The sequence below is a fragment of the Dendrobium catenatum genome, unplaced genomic scaffold, assembly GCF_001605985.2.
Source record: "Dendrobium catenatum unplaced genomic scaffold, ASM160598v2 fragScaff_scaffold_249, whole genome shotgun sequence".
Taxonomy (NCBI): Eukaryota; Viridiplantae; Streptophyta; class Magnoliopsida; order Asparagales; family Orchidaceae; genus Dendrobium; species Dendrobium catenatum.
Genome location: NW_021318711.1, coordinates 3,658,505 through 3,673,456, shown reverse-complemented (window position 1 = coordinate 3,673,456; position 14,952 = coordinate 3,658,505).

Sequence of the window (14,952 nt, the reverse complement as noted above, 5' to 3'; positions counted from 1 at the left end):
ACTAACTTCTAAGCCTTTCTCATCATAGGTGTAAAAATTTGAGAAAATCTCTTTGCAAACTTTCTGTAATAATTGGCCATGCCTAGAAAGCTACGTACCTCAAATATAGTAACAATCCTCAGTCAATCAGTATTAGCCTAAACCTTTTGATGATCTACGGAAATACATGTGCTATTCACCACGTGTACCATAAATGAGATACTTCTTAGCAAGAATTTTCACTTAAAATTTTTTTGAATATATATAATGTTACCTTAGAGTCTCTAAAATTATCATTAGGTGTTAAGCATGATCATCCTCGTAAATGGAAAAACAAAAATGTTATTTACGATCACAGTCATAATTTGTTCCAAATAATATATAAATACTCTATTTATGATATTCACAAAAAATAGCATTACTCACCCTAAAATGTATGATTAAGAAATCATAGTGTGCGTATCTAGTTCTAAAAGTATCCCTCATCACATCTTCTTCTCTCACCTAAACATAATAATATATAGATCAGAGATCAATCATAAAAAATATGAAAGTCTAATAAGTTCATTAAATAGATCATTAATCTATAGCATACGGTACTTGTTCTTAATAGAAATTTTATTTAATTCTCTATAATCAATGAGACTTTTATTAACTAACTCCTAAAGCTATACCTTCAGTTCATGAAGTTTCTTAGGTGTCATCCTATTTGAATCATTAGATATCAGGACTATAAAAAAAATTCAAAAATACATAACTCTTGATTTCTCTATCTAGAAGAAAACTAACTAATTTTTTAAGAAAGACATTATGAAATTCTTACACTACTAGAACATTAAAAATGGAAGTGGAATATGCCTTGCTATCTCAAATTGATGTCAAAAATACCATATAACCTATCTTCAATAATCTATACACTTTCACGACTGAAATCAAATAGGAGAAAATACCTCTAAAACCATAAAATAAATAACTCTTACTATCAAGAAATAAGGTGACTTGCTTCTTTAAATGATAAATTTGAGCCTCATATTGACTCAACAAGTCCATATCCAAAATGACATGAAATTTAAAAATGGTAATAAAATCAAACTAGACCTTCAAAATCAAATTTGAAAGAATTTGAGTGTTCTGCCCCCAATTCAAATTTGGAATAATTATTCTTTCTATATTTTAATTACTATAATAACAACTACTAGAGCTATATAATCTTTATTATCAATAATATAACAACTAATAAAAATCATATGATTTATTCAAACATTAATATACATTTTCATTCATACTATAAAAATTATTTGTAATTGATAGGAGTTACACATTCACAACATATACTCAATCTACTCTTCACTATAAAAAGAATAACTAAATATAATAATAAAAAAACTTAGAGGATCTTGTTACTACTTAGTCTCACACTTTTGATCACCTACCATAATCTGAAATAATTTATGTCACAAATAATAAGCTAAAACCCTCAATAGGTCAATGTTGACTTCATTTCTATATGAGGACACTAGGACCCATTTGGGTTCCTTTTTGGTGATCTAATGATTGGAAGATGTCTACTTCCTAATCACATCGGTCCCAGATAAGACCCAATTCAATACCAATCAAACTCAACTCCACCAACCAATTCAATCCCTGGTCCAACTTCCAATTAATTTTCAATCAACTTTCAAATCATATCCAATCAATCTCAATCATTCATTTGATTGCCATTTATATGGATGATCCAAATTCAAATAACCAACTTCAAATTTAAGTCCAAATCCAACATCTAAACCAAAATCATAGGGTTAAGGACCCATGTTTTGAAATCCTTTCAAGGTGAGTTTTCTATCACCTTGAACCCTAATTAATTGGCATCAGATTTAGGGATTATTAATTCTATATTAATATGACATGTCTCTAATCCTCAAAACTAGATTGATATCTAAAGGCTATGAAACCTTAAGTTATTTATAGCTTGTGCCAGAAGGTTTGCCACCTTATGGAAATTGACCCTAGGACTTTCCCCAAGCTCCTTGATCATGCCCATAGCCTTCATTAAGACTTTTTAACTAGTGATCTACACTTTCTAGGACCTAGCTTAACCTAGTATTGACTAGGGGTAATAATGAACAAAATTCCCTTTAATGGGATTTTTTGTCTTTTCCCTAAAATTCAGCATGGTCTTCCATCATTAAACTCCAAACTATCCTAATGGATACCTCTCAAAGACCCAATTGGATCAAAACCTACACTTTGGTTTGACTTGGTTGACCAAGTAAATCATGGTTGAACAAAGTGACCCTTAAATGTTTAAACACCCATTTCAACCTAAATGACCTCCCATTGCTTTGGAACCTTTTCCATTGAGTTCATATGGTCCATTTGAATTCAATGGGTCCAACCCATGACCATTGGTTAACTTGGTTGATCAAGTTAACCAAGTTTTACCAAACTTTCCATAAACATTAAGCCATTCAAACCCTTTGACCAAGACCTCTCCAAACCCATTCAAGCTAATAGGGTAACCCATTGGGTCCTCAGGAGACCCCTCTTGAAGATCCAATCTTTGGGCTCACTTGGGTTAGCCATTTGGCTTGAGCAAAGAGTCCAAAGAGAGTCCCCCTTGAGCCAACTTCCATTCTAAACCAAATTAGATCAGACCAATGGTGGCATTCGGTTCCCCATGACCAATTACTCCTTCCCTAGTTTACCTAACCCTTGGGTTAGCCTAGGTCAAGAATTAGGCTAACCCAAAGTGTCCAAAACAACCTTTGATTATGCTATTTCACAACCTAGGCCTCACCAAACCCATTCAACACTTCCATTAGATAGACCTAGACCCAAGGCCTCTACTGTAGTTAGCCCAGCCTATGGGTTGACTTGGGTTAACCTCTATGCTAGCTGAAAGTGGTCAAACCCACATTAACCTGGGCCACTTTTCACCTCATACCTAATTGGATTCAATTGACACTTACATTGGGTGCCCGTTGACCCAAAGCATTTTCCCCGTCAATCCCACCCCTTGGTACGACCCAAGTTGAGCTCAAGTTGACCCAAATTGTATAGGTTTGGATGAACCCAAGCCTCCCCAATGATTCAAGCTTCTTGATGCCTAATTAAACCCATGGTTGAGCTCAACACACCCCCAACAACCTTTCCAGATCACCTTGACCTAGCCAATGGCTGTTGACAGCCTAGATGAAAGGATTGGATATCTGGTTGTCCCATCCATCTCGAACCACATCTAAAGGCTTCCAAAGCCTAGGCTCATTGACTTTAGGTGCATGGACCTCTGAGAAAGTGTCTCCTACCAACTTGAGGGCATCCAATGCTTCCTTGATTTATGCAGCCCTTTATGCTTACAACCATCATTTGAATAGGGTATTTCCACTCAGACCTCCTCACTGACATCTAATATTTTAAAAAGCCTCCTCGAGATGCCTAAGCATACTCCAACCAAAGATCTCTGACTCTCTCTCAAACTCATACCTTCGGTGGTCCTCTAGCTTTAATACCTGAAGGAGAAGTGTTTGCCTTCAACATTTCAAGCTTCCCACAAGAAAAACCAATTTGTTAGGGCTTTCTCTAAAGTAATAACCTTCTCTCGAGCTCACTAGATAAGTAGTCTGGTCATGTGTGAAAGGAACTTTCAATCCAATATAATCCCACCTTTGGATTGAAAGTCCCTACTCTTCTAATCCTCTCCATGAAATATCGAGGAAGTTCATCAACGTGATTGTCTGGATCACACTAGAAAAGCTTCATGGCTATGCAGCCGAGTGGGTGGTTGAAGACAAAATTTAAGCCATTGATCTTAGTTAATAGTTCAGATTAAATCCCATGATTTTTGAGCCGCTTTGACTGCATCCATATGATCAACGATCTGATGACTATAGATAATCCTACTGTTATACAGTCAGCACTAATGATTTGTTACCCAATCATAGCGTGTCACCTAATTGTAGTGTATTGCATGTAAAGTGCACTTCTAACTGTGAAATTTTATGATTTAAAATTCTAGAAATCCAATAGAACTTCTAAAAATCTTATCTCTCTGTACAGATGGCCTATTTAGGTTCTCTTAGGCTCATTAGGAAGATCTAAGAGAGATCTCCAAAAGACATATGGTCTCAGGCCTTGATCATGTCTTTGTTAGTCACAATTGTGATTTGAATGTTTATAGTATTTATGCATTTACGTGTTTAATTGATTTAATCATGGCTTGGGACTTTGGGAGATTGAATTTGGGCATGTCTTTAACTTGCCCAAATTTTCTCTATACTATTTTTTGAGTTTAAGGGCACCTTTAGTCAATTTGGGATCAAGGGTTATGGTTTTTCCATTGATTCCAAATTGCTTCTATGATTTATCCAATGAGAATTAATGTTTTAGATTTGGTATGCTTATTATGCATAATATAAGGAGTTTAGATCCATTGATTGCACCCCCACCAAGCCTAGGGTAGTAACTTATGAATTTTCTAAGGTGACCATGTCGTTACCTTGGTTGGCTTTGTTAGCCACCTTAGGTAGGTCCATTTGACCTCAAATTTATTGGGATTGGACTTTAAGATCATATGATACGATGGTTCAAAATTCACTAGATTTGGTGCCCATTTGGTCCACCAACTAGGAACACAAAAACCCCCTTACGATTTAGCATAGAAACCTAATAAATTCATTTTAATTCTTAAAAATCTTTTTAAATTTTCTAAATAACCAAAATTGAATCCTCAACACAAGAAAAATAAAAGCCTTATCAGATAACCCACCATTTCATTTTAATTTAATTTTTAAGGAAAATAAAAATTAATTCAATTAATTAAATAGAAATATTTTAAAATTCAAAAAATTTCCTAAATTTTTGGAAACCTCCCCTTAGGACATTTCTTACATTTTGGGAGATTTCAAGGTGTTTGGGGTTGATTTGGATCAAAATAAAAAAAAATTCCCCAAATTAAGGCAATTTTAGAAATTCCAAAAAATACTTATCATTGAGAAATCATTGAAAATTTCATAAAAATTTAATTTAATCAAACTAAAAGTCTATTTAAATCTAATAAAAATTTAGTATTTTACTCAAATATGAGAACCCCAAAATCATGTCAAAGTCAAAAAGTTATCTTTTTGTTCAACCGTAGTTCAAACCTAGGTTAAAATTTCAAAGATTAATAACTTGTTATAGAAAACTCCAAATTGAGTAAGCTAACATTCTAATTAATCATCCTATGGTCTAATATTTGTTAAAAATACGAAACCTTAAAAATCACTTTGATTTTAGAAAGTTAACTTTTAGCCCCTTAATTAACATAGTAAAATAATTTCAATAATTCCATAAATTTATTAATTTACTTAAAATTCTAAAATCTTCAAACTTGATTAATAAAACCCTTCAACCAATAGTCTAATATAGAAAAAAATATTGGAGTGATAAAGTTTTTAGGATGGCCTACTCCGGGCTATGGGGCTAAGGAGGCCTAATTTCTCGAGCCTGATGGAACAATGCCAAGAATGAATTCAATGGACTTCAAAACTTTAAATCAAATCACTCTTAATTATTTAAATAAACTAAAACCCTTTCATGATGGACTACTCTGGGTTGTGAGGCTAAGTGTCTTAAGAAGGCCTGGCTCCTCGAGCCTTATGGCACAATGCCACAAGCCAATTGATGCAAAAAATATAAATTAAGTCAATCCTAAAAATTGAAAGTGCTCAGATGACACTAGAAAGTGCTCTGATACCACTTGAAAGTTCGTTAGGGATGTTAAGCCCTTATGAACTGGCCTAAGGCTAACAAAGAGAGAGATGAATTGGATAACTTTAAAACCAAAGATAAAACTCAAACCAATATCACCACATAAATCAAGTGCAAAAATTAAATAATGCGGAAGCAATAATAAGAAAAGAACACACCGGCTTTATAGTGGTTCGGTCAAACCTTGACTTACGTCCACTCCTTGGAGGCACCCTCCAAGTATTGCAGTAAACTAAGTGTCTCTCCTTTAGTCCCCACAGCTAGGCGGAGAAGCCCTTAAAAAATTACTTCCACCTTCCCCGGTGCGGCGGAGTCGCCGGGTCCTTTGACACCAAAGAGATCTTCTTCTTTCGTGAACTTCCTTCGAGACAAGCCTTGAATCAGACGGTATTCAGGTGTGATCTTTCCGGAGCAACCGTGTGGAACCCCTCCACACTCCCTTGAGTCCCCCCTCACAGGATCTTCTCTCTCTCTCTCAAACTCCACCCTTTCCTCACTCCCTTTCAAGCTTTCTCTTCAAGTTTCCCCCAAAAGAACGAAGCTACAATGGCTGCCAAAGACACTTACAAAGTTTCATGTCATAGATTAAATAGAAGATCTCAAAATGAGCTTATTAATGCAAGTTGTCGACATTATCGTCCAGGACGATAGACATATCATCCTGTACGATCAGTTTAAATTCAGCTTATCAGCCCGACATGATTTGGGATGATCATAAAAAAAATTGGTTACATCGTCCTGACTGATCTCACGATCGTCCTAGACAATTAGTTTAAAACAAATTTCAATCATCCTGATCATCGCTCTGAATAGATTCTGGCCGATGTAAATCGTCCAGGCAATCATCCTGGCCGATGTAAATCGTTCAGGCAATCATCCTGGCCGATCCTATGATCGTCCTGGACGATGTGATCATATCACTCAGCCATTAATGCTTTCCAAAGATACCAAATCAATTTAGGCATAATTGAGTTAGATCGTCCTGGACGATGTGTATATCGTCCTGGCCGAATTCCTAAAATATTGAATACCTAATCTGATCATGGCGGCTGATTCTTTCTGAATTGAGCTTATCATCCTAGCATATACAAGTATCATCCAGGCCGATTAACATATGATGGCTGCCTTAATGAGGATACCCTAATTAGGGTTTCTATTTTTGGACAGATCGTCCAAGACGATATAAATATTGTCCCGGACGACGTTACCGAAAATAGAGATCTTTTAGGGAATAATAGAAAATCTTCCAAATTACAAATCATCAGGTGCCAAACCAAATACAATAGACTTAAGAAATGAAAAAGTGTAAAAACTGACTCAGACCTAGTCTACCCAATCTTAAGCTGGTTCCAAATTACAGTCTGATCATGTGGACCTGAAATGTCAGTTCAAAAGGCAATCGTAGATAAATAAGAATGTTTGCTATCATCAAAATCATAAACCATGGATCCATAATAAAAATTAGCAACTAATTAAATTAATTAAAATTTATTAGTCCCTTAATCTCTAACTAACTAAATTCATTTGATAAATTAACCCATAAAATATAACTTAAACTAAAATTTGATGCACTAATACTTAGACTCAAACATAAATTGCTATATTCCATTTTAAGCTTTTAATAGAGTTGATCAACATACATTATATTAGAAATAAATTAAAAGTGTTTAAAATTTTAATTGCATTTGAGTTAAGCATTTTCCACACTACCTAAGTTAAGGGACCAATTAGGATATGCTTTAGATGTCAGTCCCAATTCTCAAAAGCATTAGCAACAAATTTTAAATTGACTACTTGATTATACTGGCTCCCCAATCCTGGCCGGGGTAAGCCCAAATTTTAAACTATATTAGTTAGGATCGGGTCACCATAGTCTAGTGCCCAATTTAGATTTAGGATCCATAGCAGATTTTGAATCATTAATCCCCAACCTCAAGGAATATATTCCAAAATTTCTAATAATATAATCAACTCATAAAATTTTCTCACAATCTAAAATTTAAGGCCCAACACTTATCTTCGGCTAGGACACTTCTGAATTATTTTAGAATCCCAAAGTGTCTTCTACCTCTCCTCCATTGATTCTAGAAATAAATGTAAATAATTTGACTTATTCCAGTTCAAATTCCTATCGAACCTCCTTTGGTATCACTCCTAAAAATTTTCCACGCAAGATTCATCATTATTTTAATCAAGAGTATTCGTAGGAAACTCTAATTTCCTATTATGTAATTAACTATGAGGGATTGTGTATATAGGAGGTTTAGAGTCTACATCCACCTTTTCAAAATTGATTTTCAAAATTCAAATTAATCTTTATTAAAAAATTGAATTAACGATTATCGTTATCATCATATTTGAATGATTATCAATGAATGATGTTTTCCACCTTTGGCAAGATATTTCATTTGTTGATAAAACTTCATATATGAAATTAATAATACTTTATCTAGACTATCATAGCTAGATACTAGATCAAAATTCACTTTGACCTTTGAGGCCATATGTAGTTCTTTCCTTAATCTGGTTATGATATCTAAGGTGTGATTTCCAATTCTAAATGGGAACCCCATTTCGAAACCTTATTACTACCTCTCTAGGTTGTATATCTTTAACGGGTTGTTTGATTTTGATATTAAAATCTAAAGTCAATTCCAAATTCCCCAAAGAAGATTATTTTTTTTTACAAAAATCACTTTTTCAAAACTTCTACAAACATTCACTAAATCTTATAATTGAACTCAATGCACGATAACGAAGCAATATGTATATCATCAATCATAGAAGAAGCTAAAAATATGATCATAGTTCTATACAAAAATAGTAAATTACATGCATTAATAATAAAATTTATTAAAATAATTGAATAGTATGGACATAGGAAGCTAGTAAAATAGTATAGTACAAAACTAATAAATTAATATGGGTGTTGAATCAATAAAGTAATAATTGTAATAGTACTATTAATATCAATAAGAAAATTATATAAATCATTATAACCATAGCCTCGAAGAAAATTGTCAATATCGTATCAATATTGAAAAAATCATATAATAATGTACATAGGATATCCGACTATTCTATATAATTATCATATCAAGATCATAATCATATGTTAAGGATATTATATATATGGAAATATTGATATTATCAATGAATTTTTAATAATATAAGAAGTGATGGTAACAATAATACTAAATTAGTATGATAATAGTAAGATTTTATATTAATAGTGATTCATTAACATCACTAACAAGCAATAAAGAATTAGTAACATGGATTATAGTAATCACACTAAATAAGCAAGGAGTTATGGCTTTTGTGGTGTTTTTCTAGAAATCAATAATAGTAATCAACAACTATTGACTTAGTAAATAGATTCATCACTTCTTACCCTTTAACATGATAATAATTCCTTATAACACCCAATTAATGTGTCGCATGAATCAATAGAGAAAAAAACATCAAAATGTAATATTTAAAGGAAAGCACGTCAGCCAATAATCTTGTACAAGTTAGTCAATCTTTAGCCAACATCATTAAAACCAACCTTTACTTATCCTCACACATACTTTTATCACAATGTCATAACAATAATAATAACTAGCTGTTACTCAATCACATGCACATGTTTATTTATAATATTTGCATTATCACTATGCCTATATAAAAATATCAAATTTCCTATTCTTGAAAATTGTTAAAAATACAATAACTTTGTTTCATCTGTTGAAATTATGAAATTATCCAATAAAAATATCCTGGATAATAAGAAATATAACATATAAAATGTTGTACAATCAAAGATCATTAAATTTGAGGGAAAATCTAATAAATTAAATTTAAACTATAGATAAATAAAAGTAACCTACCTCAAAATGAGCAATTTCTATAAAAGTGATGATGTAGATTAGTGACCAAAATGTGAATTTTCTCATTCTCTCTCCACTTGCCCCCCTTTACCATTTCCTTCTTTAGTAGTCGGCACTGGTGGTGGTGAGGGTGACTGAGTGGACATAAAATGCTATGTGTATATATATTTATATATATGTGTTTGTTAAATCTAGAATTACAATAAAATAGAGGCTTCAATGTTGTAATGGTGATATTTGGCACTGTACACTCAAAGGAATAGCGTTGTTGAACTGAAGTTCAAATAAAAATTTAGAATTTTGACATAATTTTTTTTTTCAGAAATTTTAGGTTATTACATAGAGCTTGTGTAACATAACTGCCATACTCTCTCTGACTTACAGATCATTTAACTTCTATAGAACTAGATCCACTGCCTTTACTAGATGGTCACTAAAAAATGTATGGAGTGGAATTACCCTTAGTCTCCTTGCCAATATGATAGAATTCTCAGATCATTAATTAATTCTACCTATGGACACTCAGGCACTCTATGACCCACCTATCCACACCAAAAACACTATCATGTTGTCCTATAATACTTACCAAAATGTCATATTCCATAACTATGAAATACAGGGGCTTCAGTAATAGAACCAGATTTGGACACACTACCACTACAGATACAGATTGACAACCTCTCTTTGAATCTCTAGGTGCAAATCTACTCTTTCTCACCCAAAAATCGACTGCCTAAAGTCTACCACGAAATTTCTTCCTACTAATAGTTGACCGTTGTTGATTAGCTATCAAATCATTCTCTATCATACAAGCTCACTCCTTAAGCTTAACGAAATAAAAATTATGGAATGGAGCTAATAGCTTCCTTAGACTATCTTGGAGTTCCCTCAGAAACCTATATCACTTCTCCATAGGAGTGTTATCCAAATGTAAAGTATATCTATCTAAAGCAACAAACTCTGCTCATACTACATAATCGTCCTGCTCCTCTGAACTAATCTTAGTAAGGTCTCTTGCAACTGTTATCATGTTGATGTTGGAATAAACTAAGCTCAAAACATAACATAAAAGTCCTTCCAACTAATGAAAGAATGCAAACTTCCATAAACATTCTTCTCCTACTTTCCCATCCAATAGCGATTTGTCTTCCCATCTAGCAAAAAAATAATAATAATAATAATAACTATTGATACATTCCTCTTAGGAGGATACCACATACTGTTAAATGTATTCTCCACCCTCCTCAACCAATCCTCTACTGCCCTAGGTTGAATAGTTCCCTCGAACCTCAGAGGATTCAATCTCAAAAATATATGCAAATATTTTTCTATACTCTAAAATTTAAAAGTAAGAACTTTTTTCTATGGTTCACCCATTAGCAGGGCTATCAAAACACTAATTTAGGAAACTATATCAGAAGTGACCATCAGAGAGGTACTATATATAAGAGCTATCTAACATGCACTCTAACCTTCTGCCATTTGTGGGTTTAGCAGATCCAAAAGTAAGTAGAATATATAAATAAAAATACATATGCATGAAAAAAGAAAAAGAATGTCATGATAGACTAATACTAACCTGCTTTAATTAAAGATCAATTTTTATATCCTTATTTTATGATTCATAATCCAAAACTACTATTCTGATTACACAACATCTTATCACAACCAAACCCGAGAAGAACCACTGATGGGATCATTATTATTGTGATGGTTGACAAAAAGAAAATCCTAAGATCGAGTTTTAAAATATTTTTAAGATTTCATTTTCCAATTTAAATGTGTAAAATAATAACAGGATAAAGATCTATAAAAACATCCAAAGTGCTAAAGTAAACTCAACCATGAAATCTCTTTTATTTTATCATAAGAAAGTATATATAGTTGCTTCACAATAATACATGGCTAAAGAATAGTGAACATAGTAAAATATAATGAATGCTAGCCATGAATGTATAAAAATTAAAGAAGAATACTTAAACAAACTTAGATGAGGACCTAAATAGTTATTTAATAAATTTCTACTCTTTCCTAGACCCAAAAAAATGGAATACAAAATCATAGTGAGCTAAAGTAGATCAATAAGCTAAAACCACTGATCTAAATTCCCAAAAATTTCTTTTATTAAATAATTTTTTAAAATTATTAAATGCAATATAATGATTCACTCTGTGAAGTAGAGTAATAAAAGTATTTTAATTATGAAATGATTTAAATAATAACAGTAATATGAAGTTAAATAAACTAAATTTTATATGAACTCTATTTAATAGAATAAAAATGTAACAAATTTCTCCCACTTTTTGAAAAATTCAAGATTCTGGCCCCTTATGACTCATAATATAATTTCCCCCTATTTTAGATAGAAACCAAGATTTCGGCCCTTTATGACTTCAAATAGATAAAATTTTATATACTTTCCAATTTAGATTTCCAATCTTAGATAGAATCTTAAAAGATTCATATATTTCATATCAAAACTCATTTAATTAAATTATGAAGCTCATATTTCCTTGTTGTGCTGATACGAAACCAAATATTGCCTTGATCAAGCATGTATCTTGAGGTTTATTCTTGTTGGAACTTTCAAAAATAAATAAGAGTCCATCTGAACTCCAATTTAAGTAAACTTATAATTAAATTAAATGTCTTAGTGAAGCAAACCCAACGACACCAAAATCGGTCAAATCCTAGCCTAAATATTGGGATCGATGCATTTTTAGAAGCTTCAAAGCATAATGGATAATAAAATGATATTCAAATATGGCATCTTTATAAGACAAATTCAATAAGGGAAAGATCATTTAATTATGACATTATTAAGGTACTTAAATGCTCTATGAATACTTTATGATTAAATGAATTAGTATAAGTTGCCCGATGGAGCACTCAAAATTTTCCCTTAATCTTTTCCATATTTATAGAGCATGCCACTCTAAAAAAACTATAAATAAATATCTACTTGCAACATGAAAGGGTGCCTGGATGTACTTTTGGAGGCTTAAACCCTTAGCTAGAGGATCAATAAATTTCTAAGGATTGAAGCATTCATGAACTCCAACCTGACACCACTAACAGTGAACCATAGTAAAAAATTTATCACTATTTGAACTCTGCCCAACCATCATTACTGGACCTCCATCCATTATCCATCACTGAGTCTTCATCATACCCTCGTCTCTTACTGACTACGATCTGTTTGAGCTCCATCACCCGCAGACTACGGTCCCTCTAACATCCATTTTCCATTGATTGTGGTCCCTTTAATCTCTATTTCCACTTTACTATGGTTCCTCCAACCATCATTACCCAACAACTATGGTTCCTGCAACCTTTGTTACCCAATGACAATGATCTCATTGACCTCTATCACAAGCTGGCAATGGGCCCTTTGACTACCGTCACTCTTTAACTATAGTCCCTCTGAAAACTATTGCATGCTAACAATAGTACCTTTAACTAGTTTTGCTTACTGACTATGATCCTTTCGACCAACATTATCCACTGACTACACTCCCCCTGACCTCCATTACAATCCCTCTAACCTCTATCACCCACCAACTATGGTCACTCTGACCACTATTTATTGCCAATTATAATCTTTATATCTCATCGAATATGGTCCTTTTGACCTATGTTCCCACCTACTATAGCTCCTCCAACTGCAGTAGCTCTATAATGGTCCTGTCGATACCAATCAGTTGACTAAGGTCCCTATAACTAAAGTTTCCTAATTATGGTCCTTCTGACCAAACAAATACACCAACATTCTTTTAAGAACAACTACCATGTCACTTTAATTTTATTTGGCTAAATAAACCCCGTAGATGAATGTTGTCCATTAAAAGAGAAGCATAATACTAAGTTAAGTGTGGCTGAGATGAGGATGCACAGGTGGATGAGTGGCTTTACCCTTAGAGATTGGATATGAAATAAATATATACATGAAAAGGTTGGAGTAACTCCAGTAGAAGATAAGATTAGAGATAGTCTCCTTAGATGGTTTGATTACTTTAATTAAATGGTGGCCTTCCGATTACCCGGTTAGGAGAGTAGAGGTATTCGATTTGACTTATGTTAGGAAAGGTAGAGGAAGGCCTAAAAAGCCATGCTTAGAAATTATTAGGAATGACCTTTATTTATTAGATTTAAATGAGAATTTAACTTTTAATAGGACACAATGGAGAAGAAGGATTCATGTTGCCAACCCCACATAGTGGGACACATGCTTGATGTTGTTGTTGTTGTTGTAAATAAATACCCTAGGCAGCTAGCTTAGAGAGAGAAGAGAGTTTTTAGAGAGAGAAAATCATTTTCAGATGACTTTGATCCATTTTATGCTATTGACCAAGTGTTTGATGTTGTCCAAATTGTGGTAGATAGCATTTTGTTTCTGTCAATTTTTAATATTATGGAAATTTTTGGATTTTTTAATAAATCTATTAATTCACTGTATAAAATTGGGGATATCATCACATCTTCTAAAGTTTTATTGCAAATTTTTTTATATTTTATGATATGAGTATTCTAAATATTTTGGTATTACATAAATGAGAAAATATGCTATTTTTTTAGCAAATAAGAAAATAATCTTGACTTCAAAAAATCATTATATAAAATGTTTAAAACTTCAAAGCAATGTTCTAAACTATTTGTAGTAATTGGGTAAAATTTTAAAATTATGAAATTCTACTCCATTATTAAAATTTGTATGCTATCGATATAGTTTAAAATTATGAAATTCTACTCCAGTACTTGTGCCACATAACTTCCAAGAAACTAATGAATTAGTAATAATGCCATCAGTGATGGTAACATTAATAGAAAATTAGTATGATAACAATAAGATTGTACATTAATAATGAATCAGTAACATCACTAACATGTATCAAAGAATCAGTAATATGCATTCTTGTAATCACACTAAACAAGTAAGGAGTTCTAGCTTTTGTTGTATTTTTGAGCAGTCAGTAATTAGTAATCAACAACTATAGACATAGTAAATAAAGTCATCACTTCTTACTCGTTGACACTGTAATAATTCCTTATAACATAAAATTAATGTGACACATGAATCAATAGAGAATAACATCAAAGCATAGCACTTAAACGAAAGCATGTCAACCTATAATCCTATACAAATCAGTCAATCTTTAGCCAGCATTAGTAAAACCAACCTTAACTTATCCTCACAAATACTTTTATCACATTGTCATAATAATAATAACAACTAGCTATTACTGAACCACACAAACATATTTATTTATAATATTTGTATTATTAGTATGACAATATTAAAATACAAAATTTCTTATTCTTGAAACTTATTAAAAATGCAATAACTTTGTTTTAT